The sequence below is a fragment of the Apodemus sylvaticus genome, chromosome 2, assembly GCF_947179515.1.
Source record: "Apodemus sylvaticus chromosome 2, mApoSyl1.1, whole genome shotgun sequence".
Classification (NCBI taxonomy): Eukaryota; Metazoa; Chordata; class Mammalia; order Rodentia; family Muridae; genus Apodemus; species Apodemus sylvaticus.
The window spans coordinates 157828029-157844578 of record NC_067473.1 but is presented as its reverse complement, the minus strand read 5'-3'; the positions used below and the strand labels follow the sequence as shown (position 1 = coordinate 157844578).

The 16550-nt window shown below is 37.8% G+C and overlaps 1 pseudogene; it reads left to right on the top strand.

Moving 5' to 3' along the window:
- The first annotated feature begins 1635 nt into the window (after positions 1–1635).
- Positions 1636–16550, top strand: part of LOC127677642 (vomeronasal type-2 receptor 26-like) — a 32280-nt pseudogene continuing 17365 nt past the window's right edge.

Sequence of the window (16550 nt, the reverse complement as noted above, 5' to 3'; positions counted from 1 at the left end):
AGATAATGTGGTTCACTTACATAACGGAGTACTACTCAGATATTAAAAACTATAATTTCATGAAATTCCTAGGCAAATGGATGAAGCTAAAACATATTATCTTGAGTGAGGTAACACAGTCACACAAGAACAGTGATGGTATGGACTTATTTATAAGAATATATTAGGAAAAACACTCAGAATACCCATAATAAAACTTACATACCACTTGAAGCTCAAGAAGAAGAAATACCAAAGTGTGGATGTTCCATTCTTTCTTAGAAGGGTGAACAAAATAATCCTGAGAGATAGAGGGTGTGAGGGACTTAGGGGGAGGAGAGGAGGGGTAGAAGGGTGGTACAGGATCAGGTTGGGCACAGCCCTTGGTTGAGGGATGCGGCCACCAACACTTCTCAAAATTTTAACTCAGAATTGGGTTAAAATTGGTCCAAAGGAAATACTGGGACAAAGAGTGGAACAGATACTGAAGGAAAGGCCATCCAAAGACTGCCCCACCTGGGGATCAATCCTATGCAGCCACCAAACAGTCATGATTGCAGACACCAAGAAGTCCTTGATGACAGGAGTCTGTTACAGGTGTCTCCTGAGAGGCTCTGTATTTGTCCAGCAAATATGGATGTGGATACTCACACCAAACATTGACCTGAGCATAGGGACCTCAATGGAAGGTTATAGAAAGGAGTGGGAGGAGCTGAAGTCATTTGCTTCACCAAAGGAAGAATAGCAATATCAACCTAGCAGATTCCCCTGAGCTCCCATGGACTAAAGCATCAACCAAAGAGAACACATGGAGGGATACATGGCTCCAGCTGCATATGCAGTAGAGGATGGCATTGTATCAATGGGAGGAGAGGTCCTTAGTTTTGTGGAGGCATTCTCAGTGTAGGAGAATGATTGTTCAGTGAGTTGGGATTGGGTGAGTGGGTAGGAGAGCACACTCATAGAAGCAGGGGGAGGGGGGATGGTTTAGGGGGCTCTGAGGGGAAACAGGGAAAGGGGATAACATTTGAAATGCAAATACACAAAATGTTTAATTAAAAATATACAAATTTACATTAGACTTAATATAGCTGTGGCTTTTTCTTTTCCTTACAGAAATACTCTAAAATGACTCTGATGTTACATAATAATTAAGAGTCCAGCCCTTCTGCTCATAAACACTGAGCCCTTTGATGACTCCTTCAGATGACTGTTCATAACTTGAATATGTTTCCACTGGTTAGTCTCTCTTTACCTTGAGACCTTGAGAAGTCTCAGCTCAGTGAGTGTATACACTCCATAGGTGTTTTAGATGACTTCACAATTGTTTTTAATTATATGTTTTCCTGTTGAGAAATAGGATTCCCAGGTGCCAAGTGAGAAGTTCCTGAGCCCTTCTGGACTCACAGTGATTCTGTGAAGGATACATAATCTAGGGCTAAGTAGGTGCAAAGCAGATTATACCTTTAGGAAATGAGGGAGTGTTTGGATACTGGTGGGCATGTATCAGGACAAAACAATGCTTTATAACCTTGATCTACATGGACCAGACAGACACATGTTTAACAGTTTGTTGATGTGCTCTCAGGGTTGATTAGTCCAAGATTCTCAACTGAACAGACATCTGGGTTTTAATAATTATTTATCAATGTTAGTATGAAATTACTCATTACTTTCTCTCTCCTGGTTGTTCTCATTGTATTTCAGGAACAAATTTCTTGTTTCTCCTTAAGTACACCTTTTTCTCCTGGCTACTTTCAAGATGGAGATTTTGTTATTGGAGGATTCTTTTCCCTCAGAGTGACTGCTGGAGAGAGTAGACATTTTTTTGACCTTAATGATACAACATATATACCGGATATTGTTGTTGTGTAAGTGGCTTCTCTCTTTAAAAAATTATTGCTTCAAAATTTCATACATGTATAAAATATATATTGATCTCACCCACCTCTACTGCTTCCCCTCCAATGTCTCCTTTCTTCAAATTCATGGGAACTCTCTCTCTCTCTCTCTCTCTCTCTCTCTCTCTCTCTCTCTCTCTCTCTCTGTCTCTGTCTCTGTCTCTCTCTCTCTCTCTCTGTCTCTCTCTCTCTCTCTGTCTCTCTCTCTCTCTCTCTCTCTCTCTCTCTCTCTCTCTCTCAAATTTTAATCTACTGAGTTCATTTAGGCCTGTCAGTTCTTCAGAAGGATAGGACATCTTCTAGAGACTAGGCAAGCTACTAGGGCAAATCTGTATCGACACTGACTCTCCCTTCCCCAGTACCCATCAAATGCCAATAGCTACTCAGACATGACTGACTCTGTGTGTGTCTCTCCCCTACTCATGCTGAATTCTCTTAAATATGTAAGAAGGCGTAAAAAGCACTTTGCAGTTGAAAACAACTTTCCTTTGTAGTTATTTGCTGTATTGTACTGAGAATATTTTATTTTTTCTATTTAAATTTACTTGGCAATACTCTCAAATTATTGTGGTTGATCAAGCACTGTGCAGTTTCCTGAGGTTCATCCTATATTTGACAACCACCTGAAATGCGAAGTTTTAATGTTTGCTATTTCCCATATACTTACTTCTGCATTTTAATTTCTAAGACACAAATTGCACAGTAAAAATTGAAAATGTACATTTCAAAGTATGTGGTGATGCAAACCTTTAATCCCACAACTTGAGAAGCAGTGGCAGGGGGATCTCTGTGAGCCTGAGTTTAACCTAGTCTACATAGTGAGGTTAAATTTAACCTGGGATGAATAAATACGACTCTGTCTCAAAATTCAAAGTCAAAAATTGTGAATTTGATAATAAGATTTACTATGAGTCTTCCTTTTTATGGCTATATTCTCCACATTTTAAATATAGAGTATTCTACTTGTTTCCTGGAATGTCATGTATATTTCTTATATGACTTCGATTGTTATAAATAAAATCCAGAGGTAGCACGGGAGAAATTTCAGGCAGAAAGGAGAATGAAGTAAAGGTTGTAATTATTTTTAAGTTAAAAATTAATATAAAAAACACAAAAATGATTTTTCGGATTTTTCCTCCTAGGGATCTAACTAAACATTATCAGCACATGTTGGCAATGATTTTTGCTATAGAAAAAATCAACAAGGACTCAAGAATTCTGTTCAATATGTCACTGGGATTCTATCTCTTCAATGTTGACTTTAATGAGAAGAGAGCCTTGGAAAGTTCTATAGCTTTGCTCTCAGGAGAGAGTCTCCCAATTCCTAACTACAACTGCAGGCCTGAGAAGACTGATAAACTGGTTGCAGTAATAGGAGGCATTTCAACAACAATGTCAACTCAGATCTCCCGAGTTTTAAGTCTCTACAACGTCCCACAGGTACATAAAGAATATTGGTTCTAAAGGGTAAAACATAGAAACATAATAATAAATGTTAATTAATACAGTTATTGTTTATTGATGAGGTATGGGACTGTTTAATAATTTGCTATTTTGTTATCATTTTAACTCTGAAGAATAATTTGTTCTTAAAATGAAATAATTTTTGTAAAATTAATTTAATTTCAAAACTTTTGAAATTGAAAAAAGTATAAATAAAAGTAATGACAGCCTGTATTCTTACCACTCCAATAAAGTATCCTTTTCCATTTACCATTGTTAATACTCTCTTTCTTTTGTATCCAGTTTTCGAGCATCAGAAAGCACTAAGACTATAACAATTCTATTCTCATATCTTCACAGTAACTACTATGGATAGACTGTATTCTATACATGTTTCCTTTCCTCTACCATGTTGACATTTTTGTTTGAGATTTTCTGTGTAGAATAACTAGTGCATTTATATGAATCCTAGTATAAGCAAATCATTCCAACTTTACTGATGACAGATCATCCTTTCTTTCCATTTCATCTCTTCTCCAGCATAAGTGCTATATGTCTGTTCTCAACCATTTCTGTATGTGGGCATCCTCTGTATGCTGATTCCCACATCTTTCTTTCTTGATTCATTTTTACATTTTCAGAGCACATCCTTGAGTTGCAGAAAATTTACAAAGGTTGTTCAATGGTAGTTTTTCATTTAACTTACTTGGATTGTAATTTTCAGCAAGTTTATTTGGTTATCTTTTTTTTCAGTTTTTCTTCCTCCACATTTTAAAGTTTTTCCACCAAATGTCTGTTTGCTAAGTTTTATTTAGATTCAGAATTGATTCTCTTATTGCATCTACCTGCTTATGTGAGCCCTGTTTGTGATTGTTTGTGAATATTGGTTACTCTATACAACAGAGTAACTCTTGCCATTTTCTTTTACTCTCTTTAGGTTCTAGAACTGGGGAATTATGGCCTCATGGAGGTGCCATAGTTGTTTGTTCCTTTTCTCTCTGAGTCTCCCTCTCCCCCTCTCTGTCTCTGTCTCTCTTTCTTTAGTGTGTGTGCCTGTGTGTTTATATGTGCATGAGTGTGTGCTTGTGTTTGACTATGTGTGTGTGTGTTTGTGTGTGTGTGTGTATGCATGCAAATGTGTGTGTGTGTATGAATGTATGTGTGTTTGTGTATGTGGCACATATGGTGTCTGTCAGGACTGTGTAGGTCAGCATGTCAGTACATCTGAATGGCAGACATTCTTCCTCCAACACTTTCTACATTGTTGCCTTGAATCAGGGTCTTTTACAGAACTGGAAGCTTGAGATTTTGAGCTGACTAGTCAGCAGGCTCTAGGCATTTACTTGTCTCTACCCTGCTATGTTAGGATACAAGTACACGCACAGCCATATCTGACTTGCTATGAGGATGCTGAGGATTCTAATGCTAGCCCTTATGCTTGCAGAATATGCACTTCCAATGCACAGAGCCTCCTCTTCTGCCTCACGATTAAATATCTATCAGACTCCACAGTTATCATCTGATGTTGATTTCAGCTCCTAGTCAGCAAGACAGTGAACTAAACCCTCCCTTCATAAGCTGCCTGAGCCAAGCTTCCTCCAAACTTACTATTCAGTTTGTCCTCATTGTGACCTTCCATTTTGACCCCTTTGTCCTGAGGCAGACTTATCCAGGTCTGTTCACTTTCCTGCAGACTCTGTGAGGTGCTGTTACTCCACATTCTCAGCCCCCACAGTAGGTCAGTGTTAAATGATCAGTTCTCTCCTGAGAGGGCAGCCTGCCATAGACCTCTTGGTCATAGGGAGTTACAAACTATAGCTCTTCTGTGTTTTCAGTCCATCTCTCTTGAGGAACAGCCTCTTTTGGAGAACAACACCTAGATTGGAGGCCAAAAATAATCCTGGGCTTGTCCTGTCAACAGAACAACATATCTCTCTACCATGGATCCTTACCTTATATTTTGGATGTGATTTATGGTTTAAAAGTAGTTCATTCAGATTTTTGGATATATGCTGAATTAACATATTTATGTTAATTAATTATGTTTTATTAATTAATATTTATGTGACTCATGAACCAGTTATAAGTGTTTATTAATATAAAATGTATTTTTTAATGTGTCATGTATTTAAATTTCTTGCTTTTGTACATTTATTAAATATTGAATATATCTTTATGCTACTGTTTTCTTCCTCAAAGTATACATGTTTATTTCATTTTATGATTTCTTGTTTTGTATTATATTTTCTTCTCCTCATCCACCTGTCTCTCCCAATTAATTAACATATATTGAGTGTCTATATTCAGTTTTCATGATTTTGCATCCAATAAGAGAAATGTTCCCTAAATGTCTAAACTCAGATGCATGGGGAAGTCAATGCATAGAACTGTGGTTTAGGGCATGACCTAGTGGGCATCAGATTTTAGGTCATTTTATTTAGGGAATTTGTATAGAAAGGAGATCAAGTTCCAATCTGAGCCATAGACATCAGGATATTCTGATACCACCAGTGTAGAGAGAGATAGAATATTCAGTAAGGCAGACTGATGGTGTTGGCCAAACCTTGGAAATATGTTCCTTAACTAAAAGAATCCTGGAACTCATTAAAGAGCACATATTTAGGAAAAGGATTGCTTCAGGCCAATATTAGATTCAGTGAAGTAAATTTTTATAATTGGTCATTTGATATAGCAGATTAGGTAAATAAAGATCTAGCCCACCCCCCATCTTCCAGGGGATTTGATAAAGTTCATAGTAATGACAGTGTAGACAACTCAACTGAAGTGTTTTGGTAAGAAGGATAGTATTGAGATGTGGGTGACCAGAGTGTCCTCTTAACAGAGATTTTACAATAAGCATTGAGGTAGATAGTCAGCTTTGTATGTTAAGCAAACTTATTTTAGGTTAGTTAACTACAGATTAAAAAATACATAACACATAGGCACTTCACTACCGGATTTTACAAATGCTCCATAAATTCCTCTTTATTAGTTAGTTAAGGATTTGTGACATCAAGTAAAAGGGCTTTAATGTTAATGTTTCTCCACTCCCATTATCAGGAAGATGAACGTTTTGGTATGCTAAGTTAGAGAGTTGCAAATTCTCATGTTTGACTTGTATTACCTGAACTGAGATCAGTTGATAGACACTCTGTAGTGCTGTTTGTTATGTTCTATAAAAGTACAAAGAAAAGATACATTTCATGTACAATGTAAGAAGTTAGTGACATAGGTAACAAATTGGCATTTCTTAGCAAAGTTATTTCTCTGTTTAATGTCTCCTATAATAAATAAACAGAAAAAGTAAACCAAATCATTTGAGAATAAACCTAATTGTCTTAAGTAGTAATTTTCTTTCTGTTCAGATCAGCTATGCTCCTTTTGACCCTAGTCTTGGGACCAGAGTCCAGGTCCAGTCTCCTTACCAGTTTCCTATACACACTGCAGCTCTGTACCAGGGAATTACTCAACTACTGCTATACTTCACTTGGGTCTGGGTTGGCCTTGTCGTCCCAGATGATATGATGGGAGAACTCTTCCTTAGGGACATCACAGAGGAGATGAAGAGCCATGGACTTTGTGTTGCATTTGCAGAAAAGGGTCCACCATTTCCTTCTCATGGCGCACTAGACTGGCACCTTTTAATGGAAAGAGTCATATTTACACGTGTTGTCATTGTGTTTGGTGACACTCATGATTTTCTGATGCTTGCCCCTCTCATCATTTGCTGTCCTGCTTTTGGTAATGTTTGAATCACAAATTCTGATTGGTATATCACCCCATTAGCCCTTGAACAAGATGCAGTTTATACATATTTTGGTGGAGGATTATCATTTTCTCTTCACATGGATGAAATTCTGGGATTCAAGGATTTTCTCAGAAGTGTTCAACCTAGAAAACACCCTCATGATATCTTTATCCAGTATGTGTGTTCGATCTTATTTGAATGCCCAATTTTCTATCAGCATAGAGTCAGAGAACTAAGTCAATGTGAGGGAAATGGCAGGCTGAGCACACGACCTCTGCATGTTTGGGATATGAATACCTCACCCTTGAGCTACAAAGTCCATGCAGCTGTGTATGCCATTGCCCAGGCACTTCATGAAGAACTGTCACTCAGAGTGGAAGGAGGCTCACTGGACAAAAGTGTACTCCAGGCTCCACTCCCATGGAAGGTAGTAATAGCTGTTCTTGAATTTTCCTATAGTATTGAGCCCTGGCTTGTAAGTTCAGCACTTTGATTCATGATCTGTCATAGTTAGTATTAGAAAAATATTTCTTATGTTAGCATGATTCTTTCTGCTACTATCTTTTTCTCAAAGTATTCATGTTTATTCTGGTGCATAAAGTAGCTTAAGGAAATAGAGTTAGAAAAAATTACATCATAGGGTTTAAAGTTGAGCTAACAATTCTATTAGAAAACAATATGTGCATGATGTTGAGAAAACAGTTTTCAAGTTTAAGCAAATTCATACAGTAATATTTATGTTATTTAATTTTTACTTGTTTTTATTACTGTTTTTAATGTTCTATGAAGTAATGATAGCACATATCACTAGAGACTTATGCAAGTACAAATATGGCATATTTTAAGGATTTTAGGTATATTTGATGCCAATAGCTTGTTTTGTTTTGATAAACAGATCCTAAAGGAACACATATATTATATGAAGCTAGACAATATCATCCATGACTGTTCTCCAGCCTATGTGAGGCTGAGGCAGAAGGATCATGTGTTTGAAACCAGCCTGGGCTGTACAGGCTCCCCTTGGTTGCAAGATGATGTCTCTCTGATGAAAACTGGACTAGGCACTGCTCTATGACTAAAGCAGAATATTCTTAGGAATCTATTCTTTGACTTGTTGCTGTTGTGGTGGTCTATTGTACTTGGTTTTACCTTAGGTCTCTTATCACCCAGCTTCTTGTTCCTGGCCATCCAGGCAGTGTCTTTCATGGGTTGCCTCTCAAGGCTTAAGTCTTAAGTTAGACCAGTCATTACTTGGTCCCTCCCTCCAATTCTGAGCAGTCACTGCCCCAGAACATCAGGAAAGATTGTGAGTCCAAGGTTTGGTGAATGAGTTGGTGTCCCAGGTGCTCCACTGCAAGCATTGCCTGGTTACAAAAGATGGGCAGTTCAGGTTCCATATCCTCCATTACTAAGTTTTCGCTATGGTTACAATCATAGGTTTTAGGAAATTCCATTTCACTAGGTTTTGACATTGTCTCTAGATGCTCCACTATTCCATGTCTCCCTTTGTCTCTCTGTCCATACCCTCTTTTTCTGTGTCTCCCTCCCCAAAGTTTTTCCTTCTTGCTCCCATCTCCACACAGCCTATCGTCTAACCACAAAATCTATTCTCTCTTCAATTTGGGGGAGATCCATGTTACATGTCCACCCCTTACTCACAGAAACCTTCTTGTTAGTTACCTTCTCTGGAATAGTACTCCATTATGTAAATGTACTATGCTTTCTTTATCCACTCTTGCCTTGAGAAACATCTATTTTGCTTCCAGTTTCCAACTATTTTAAATAAAGCCACTATGAACTAATTGAGCAAGTGTCCTTGTGGTAAGATATAGTGTCCTTTTGGTATATGCTCAGGAGTGGTATAGGTGGGTCTTGAGGTATATTGATTCCCAATTTTCTGAGGATCCATCATAATTATTTCTATAGTGGCTGTACAAGTTTGCACTCCCTCCATCAATGCAAGAGTGTTCCCCTTGCTCCATTTCCTTGCAGTCATGAGTTGTTACTTGTGTCACTGATCTTAGCCATTTTGACATGTGTACAAAAAGTTTTGATTTTCCATTTTCCGAATGGATAAGGATGTCACATATTATTTTTAAATGTTTCTTACCCCTTAGAAATATTTTTATTGAGAATTCTGTTTAACTCCATACCTAATTTTAAAAATTAGATTGGTGCTTTGTTGAGGCCTTGTGTCTTCAGTTATTTATTTATTTTGTGTAGCATATCTCTGTCAGATTTAGAGTTGGTAAAAAAAAAATCCTTTTCCATGCTGTTGACTGCCATTGTCCGATTGATGTTTTCCTTTTCCTTGAAGAAGCTTTTTGGTGTCATGAGGTCCTATTTACTCATTGTCCTATCAGTGTTCTGTTTAAGAAATTGTCTCCTGTGCTAGTATATGTAGAATTAAATAAGTAAATAAAAATTAGCAGCACATTCCACACTGCCTTCGACAAAGCTCTAGGTTCTCAAATGAAAGACACACACTCAACCTTTATCATTTAATATGCCTTAAACAACTCAATACTTGGGCTAATTCCAAATCTCTGTTTGGCTAATCCACCTCCCTGTGATAATCCCAAGTTATCATTTATTATGTTTTTGTGTTTTACCTTATGTGCTCTGGATCCAGTTGGGCAGCTCTCTTGAGCTGCAATTTCTACACTCCTACATGGCAGTTCTGTCTCCCTCTCCTTAACCTTCTTAGACATTACATCTCTTCTTCTCTACCTCTCCTGGCATTGTGGATCTCCTTCTCCTTCAGCCCTGACCCTAGTCAGGGAATCCTAAAGGTCTCAACTCTGTCGTTCTTGATTAGACATTGCCTGTCAGCATCTTTATTTACCAATGAGAAGCAACTGAGGGGAGGTTCCCAGAAGCCATTTGCATGTAGATATTCTTGTGTAAACAGTTTTTTTGGGGAATGTAATTAGCATTTATAATACAGGGAGTTATAAATATGTTCAAGGCTATTCCCTACTTTTTCTTCCATCAAGGGCAAGTTCCCAGAAGCTATGTAAAGTACATGATTCTCATATAAAGAGTTCTTGTGGAACATAATTAGCATTTATAATTATACTGGCTGGTTTTGTCTGTCAACTTGACACAGGTTGGAGTTATCACAGAGAAAGCAGCTTCAGTTAGGGAAGTGCCTCCATGAGATCCAGCTGTGGGGCATTTTCTCAATTAGTGATCAAGGGAGGAGGGCCCCTTGTGGGGGGTACTACCTCTGGGCTGGTATTCTTGGGTTCTATAAGATAGCAGGCTGAACAAACCAGGGAAAGCAAGCCAGTAAGGAACATCTCTCCATGGCCTCTGCATCAGCTCCTGCTTCCTGATTTGCTTGAGTTCCAGTCCTGACTTCCTTTTGTTATGAACAGCAATGCAGGAATGTAAGCTAAATAAACCCTTTCCTCCCCAACTTGCTTCTTGGTCATGATGTTTGTGCAGGAATAGAAACCCTGAATAAGACAAATTGGTACCAGCATAGTGGGGTATTCCTGTGACAACCTGACCATGTTTTGGAGAGGACTATGGAAGGACTTGGCAACTTTGGGCTAGATGATCCATTCTGTGTTAAGAGCTCTGTGGAATGTTCTGTAGGAGCTTAGAAGATAATGTTGAGATCAGTGCAGAAGATGGAGGCCTGGCTTGTGAAATTTCAGAGGGAAGATTAAAGACTCTTACAGTTGCTATGTTTTGATTGTGAAGATTCTGTGGTTTTGATTAGCTGGGGCTGAAGAATTATCTGTGAGTAACAAGATACCAGAACCACTAAAGCAAACTTTTGTGTTACTGAGACTATTGATGCTGGTTAGCTGGAGCTAAGCAATTCGTGGGGGGTGGGTGGGGGGGTGGGAGGACAGGGGGAGAGAAGGGGGCTTACGGGACTCTTTGGGAGTGGGGAAATCATTTGAAATGTAAATAAAAAATATATCGAATAAAAAAAAGATTCAAAAAAAAAAAAAAAAAAAAAAAAAAAAAAAGAAGAGGCCAGCATAGGCCAGCATCACTGAGGATAAATCTTCTGGGAAGTGTTTTCTGAGAGCACAGAGAGTATGTTCCAAAGATAGCCACAGTTGTATTTTGTGCTGTGGCTGGACTTAGTACTGTGTAAGAGTCACCCAGATGGTACTGGTTTTGAAGGCATGAAGGGGTCATGAAGAGCAGCTGAGGCTCTTGGCACAGTGAGAGGCCACGGAAGGATATTGTTGAAGGTGCAGCCTCAGTTGCAATTGACTGCCCAAAACTTGAAGGGGTCATGCATAGGAGCAGAGGCTTATCACCATGATGAGAGCCTATGAGAGGCTATTGGTGAAGCCTAACTACAGTGGAAGATAGCAGTATTTTGGAGATGCCAGTACCATGAGATGACCACCAAGAACAGCAGCAGCAGTGGAGTATAGGCAGCTGAAGCCTAGAAGACAAGTTGTGTGCTACAAAGGGCAGCGATGGAGAAATGACCCAAGCCCTTGGAGAAGCCCGGAAGATCATGAGTTGGACCCCAGACATTGAACCATTGGAATTTGAGTTTTGCTTTTGGTTGTGACTCTGCCCTGATATGTTTCCCTCTTGAAGGAAGAATGTATTTTAGTGGAGCCCACAGTTAAGAGGCTTGGAATATTTAAAAAGACTTTGAATTTTAATGATATTGGACATTTTAAAGTGATTGAACTTTTAATATGTAAAGACTGTGGGCCTTTTAAAGTAATTTAGATCTTGTGCATGAATAAGAGAGTAAGGGTTGAGGCTTAATAGTGATGTGTTTGTGTGTCAAGTTGACAAGGGGTCAATTGTACTGGCTGGTTTTGTGTGTCAACTTGACACAGGTTGGAGTTACCACAGAGAAAGGAGCTTCAGTTGGGGAAGTGCCTCCATGAGATCCATCTGTGGGGCATTTTCTCAATTAGTGATCAATGGGGGAGAATACCACCTCTGGGCTGGTATTCCTGGGTTCTATAAGAGAGCAAGTTTAGCAAGCTAGGGGAAGCAAGCCAGTAAGCAACATCCCTCCATGGCTTCTGCATCAGCTCCTGCTTCCTGACCTGCTTGAGTTCCAGTCCTGACTTCCTTTTGTGATGAACAGCAATGCAGAAGTGTAAGCTGAATAAACCCTTTCCTTCCCAACTTGCTTCTTGGTCATGATGTTTGTGCAGGAATAGAAACCCTGACTAAGACAATAATACAAGCAGTTATAAATATTTTCAAGGCTAGTCACTATTTTCCTCTCATCAAGTTCATTGTACAATCAAGTCTGTTTTAATGTTGTGATTGTCATTTTGGCTTGAGATTTGTACAGGGCTATATGGTCTAGTAGCATTCTTCAACATGAAGATATCCAGTTAGATCAGCACCATTTTTGAAGATGCTTTCTTTTTTCTATTGTGTATTTATGGCTCTTTTATAAAAACTAAGGTGTCCATATATGTGTGGATTTAGGTCTGGATCTTCAGTTTGATTCCATTCGTCAACATGTCTGTTTTTTATGAGAATACTTTGTCACTTTTATTACTATAGCACTGAGGTACACTTTAAAATTAGAGATAGGTTTACCTCTGGAAGCTTTACTGTTTATTATGTTAATTCTACGGATCCATGAGCATGGGAGATCTTTCCATCTTTTGATATGTTCCTTTTAATTCTTCAAAGACTTAAACTTTTTTTATACTAGTCTTTTGCTTCTTTGATTTGGCTACCACAAAATACTTTTTTTTTTTGTGATTATTGTGAAGAGTATTGTTTCCCTGTAGTTTTTTTTTTTCCTCAGTCTGTTATTTGTATATAGGAAGGCTACTGGTTATTTCTTTGAGGTAGTCTCATATTCAGGCACATCATTGAAAGCTATCACCAGCCATATGAGTTCCCTGGAAGAATTTTGGGGTTTGCTTATGTATACTATCATATTAAAGACAATGATACTTTGATTGTCTTTTCTTGTTTGCATCTTTTGATCTCTTTCAGCTAACTTCTGTGTAAGGTCCAATTTGTTTATAACATCTCTTAGCTCCAGTATTTATTGAGCTAAGAGATTAGCTCAATAATCTATTTGTCTGGTTGACTCATCTATTGGTGAGAATGGAGTATTATAATCTCCCACAATCAACATGTGAGATAGATGTGTGATGTGAGATTTACTGGTGTTTCTTTAACAGACTTGCGTATAGATGTTTGCGGCATAGATGTTAAGAACTGAGATGTCATCTTGGTGGATTTGTCCTTTGATGAATATGAATGTTCTTTCCCATCTCTTTTGATTAATTTTCATTTGAAATCTATTTTGTCAGGTGTTAGAATATCTACTTTACCTTCAATTTTAAGTCCATTTGCTTAGAAACCTTTTCCCCAACGCTTTAGACTGAGGTAACAACTCTCTTTGATTTTGAGACATGTTTCATGTATGCTTTTGAAGGCTTGATCCTGTTTTCAGATCTATTCTGTTTGCCTGTGTCTTTTTATTGAGGAATTGAGTCCATTGATATTGAGAGATATCAATGACAATTTTTTATTAGGTGCTGGAAGTGGTGGTACGTGCGCGTGCGTGCGTGCGTGCATCTGTGTGTGTGTGTGTGTGTGTGTGTGTGTGTGTGTGTGTGTATTTTCCTTTTTATTCTACAAATGTTATTTATTTCCTCTGTTTTCATGGATGCAGTTTACCTCCTAGGGTTGGCATTTTCATTTTAGTTACATCTGTAGTGATTTGTGGATAGATATTATTTAAGTTTGACTTTATCGTGGAATATCTTGTTTTTTGTTCATCAATGGTGATTGAAAGTTTTGCTGGGTATAGTGATCTCAGCATCTGTGGTATGTTAGAGTCTACAATGCAATTGCCTAGACCTTTCTGGCTTTTACTGTCTCAACTGAGATGTTTGAACAATTTGAATGGGTCTCCCTGTATATGTTACTTGGCCTTTTCCCCTTAAAACATTTTTTATTCTTTCTATGTTCTATATGTTTAGATGTTTAGTGTTCTGATTATTACATAGCAAAGTGATTTTATTTTCTTACCCAGTCTATTTGGTGTTCTGTATACCTCTTGTACCCTTATAGGTATTTTTTTAGGAGTTAGGAAATTTTTCTTTTTTGGAGTGTATAAAATATGGGCCTGTGAGCAGGATCTTCTTGTTTTATTCATATTATCCCTATTTTTATTTCTATCAAACTTGTTCTTTCCCAATATCCTATATTTCCTGGATGTTTTGTGTCAGAGACTGACTCTCCCCGTGGATTTGATGCTAAATAGCAAACAGTCAAGTCTTGGCAGGTTTTTTGTTTGTATGAAAGTAGTGTTTTACTCCAGTTGGTTTGGATACACGCATTCAGTGAACTTACCTTACATTCACGATTGAGCTTTAAAACAATGAATATCATGTGAGAATTTTCTTTTGGGGGGAAATTGACCCCATTTTTCACCTCTTTATCTAACTTCTTTAGATTCAATTGAATACTTTCCTTTTGACTTTTTCCCTAAGAATATCAGTTATACTTAAAAATTTCTGATCATTTTCTAATATGTTCAAGACATACTTAAGAAGACTGATTGACAGCAATACTGACACATTTGGCAATCCTTTCCTTCCTCTGTCCTATTTGTTGTAACAGTGCTGTCAAACATTTCATTTATTAAATGTGTAGCCCTGTGGTATTACATTCACTTTGTGGTTTTGAGCCAATAATAGCCTACTAGAAAGATAAAGAAAAGGCAATGCTCAATTTAACTGTGTTATCTGCTTCTTTGCTATTCTTGTCTCTATGTCAGGTTAATTTTCTAGTTTACACAATTTTGATTTTCTTTAACATATAGTCAAGGCTGAAATATGAACAAAACTTTACTCTTGCATACTTTTTATGTCAGAATGTAATCACTTTCCCTTCATTTTAAGAGGAGAATTTTGTTGATTCTATCTTCGAAGTAAATCATCCGCCTCTCAAAGGAGGGGATATTTTTCACTTTTTTTTTCAGAGAATTTTTTTCCTTTTTAAAAACTTAAATAATAAGGTTTGATATAGTTGTATTTATGTCCACCCTATATGGTCTATTAAAATAATGTGTTCTTTGACAGCAACATACAAGCATACAAGTAGATTATGCCTTCTCTTCACACCCATTTCCCTTGCTCCCTTATCTCTCCATCCTCACAGATCCTCCAGTCTCTCAGCATGTTTCTAACCTATATTCATGTCTTTTGTTTTTTTTTTCATGACCCACTGGATTTATTACCCACAGGGCCTTCCATATGGGCATGAGTATGCAACTATGTAATTAGGCAGAAGGAATTTAAAAGTGTTGGTATTTCTGACAACCATAACTTCCTCTTCTTTAGAGTCCTTTTGTTTCTAACATTACTTATGTGAGGGACTGGACTCCATAAACTCCTTCCTCATCTGTGATTATATAGTTTTATGTGCTCGATCTAGTTCTGTTGCTATGCAGGCAATCTTAGCTGCCATAAGCTCGTGAGTGCCATGACCATGTCACACCTAAAGACAGCATTTTATGGATCTAGAGCTTCAGCACTTCAGGAGCACGCAGTGTCTGATTCGTGCATTCTCTCCATGCTCTCTTTCACAAAGTTTCCCGTGCTTTGGGAATACTCACATGGCTGTCCTATTTCAATATGAGCACTCAATAGTCATTTTTTTTCCTCAAGTACTGATATTCTCGGCATAGAAAAGATTCTCTGATAAAATGTGACAATAGCACTAATCTATATATGTACATGTTTAGGAGGAAATTCAACAATGTGTCTGCTTAGCTAAACAGAAGTAGTAAGCATACCCTTAGGACTTCTGAGCTCCTCTGGCATGAATATGTTTGCAGTAAAAGGGGTAAGTCCCTCTTGTAAGGATATACTCAAATAAAAATCAGTAAGTAGTTGTTTATTACCATAATAATTGTGCCAGTATTTTTCTGAGATGCACAGTCAGTATTATAGAATGCAAGGTCCACAGTTGGGAAAGGCCTCTGCTTACATTACTTTCCCAGCAGCTTGCAGTTCAGCTTCTGCTGGAGTGAAATGTTCCAGACAGACAGACAAGAAGAACAGACAACAGGGAGAAAGGTTTCACCGTAGGTCCAGCCTCACTGTTGTATCCTTCTGGCATGGTGTGTGGTGTCTTCAGCAATTGGGTCTTACTATCTAGCTCTTATGTGTAATCAAAGGCAATGACCACAACCTGCACAGTCTTGGGGCCTTTTGGTGGCTTCTTTATGCCACAAGGATATTTTATGTATAATAAACTGTAATGCTTCTGTTCAAATTCTTTTTAAACTATATTTTTCTTTCTAAATAGATTAAGTTGTGGCTATATATGTAAATTCTTCATATATCTTCAGTTCTGTTAACTTACCCCACTGTATTCTCTCTGACTCTTGTCCTTTGCAGCTCTCCATCACATGATTCTCTACATTTTTATACACGCGCGTTCTACTTTCCCCTCCTCCCTAATTTACAACAATCATATTTTAAAATCTGTAA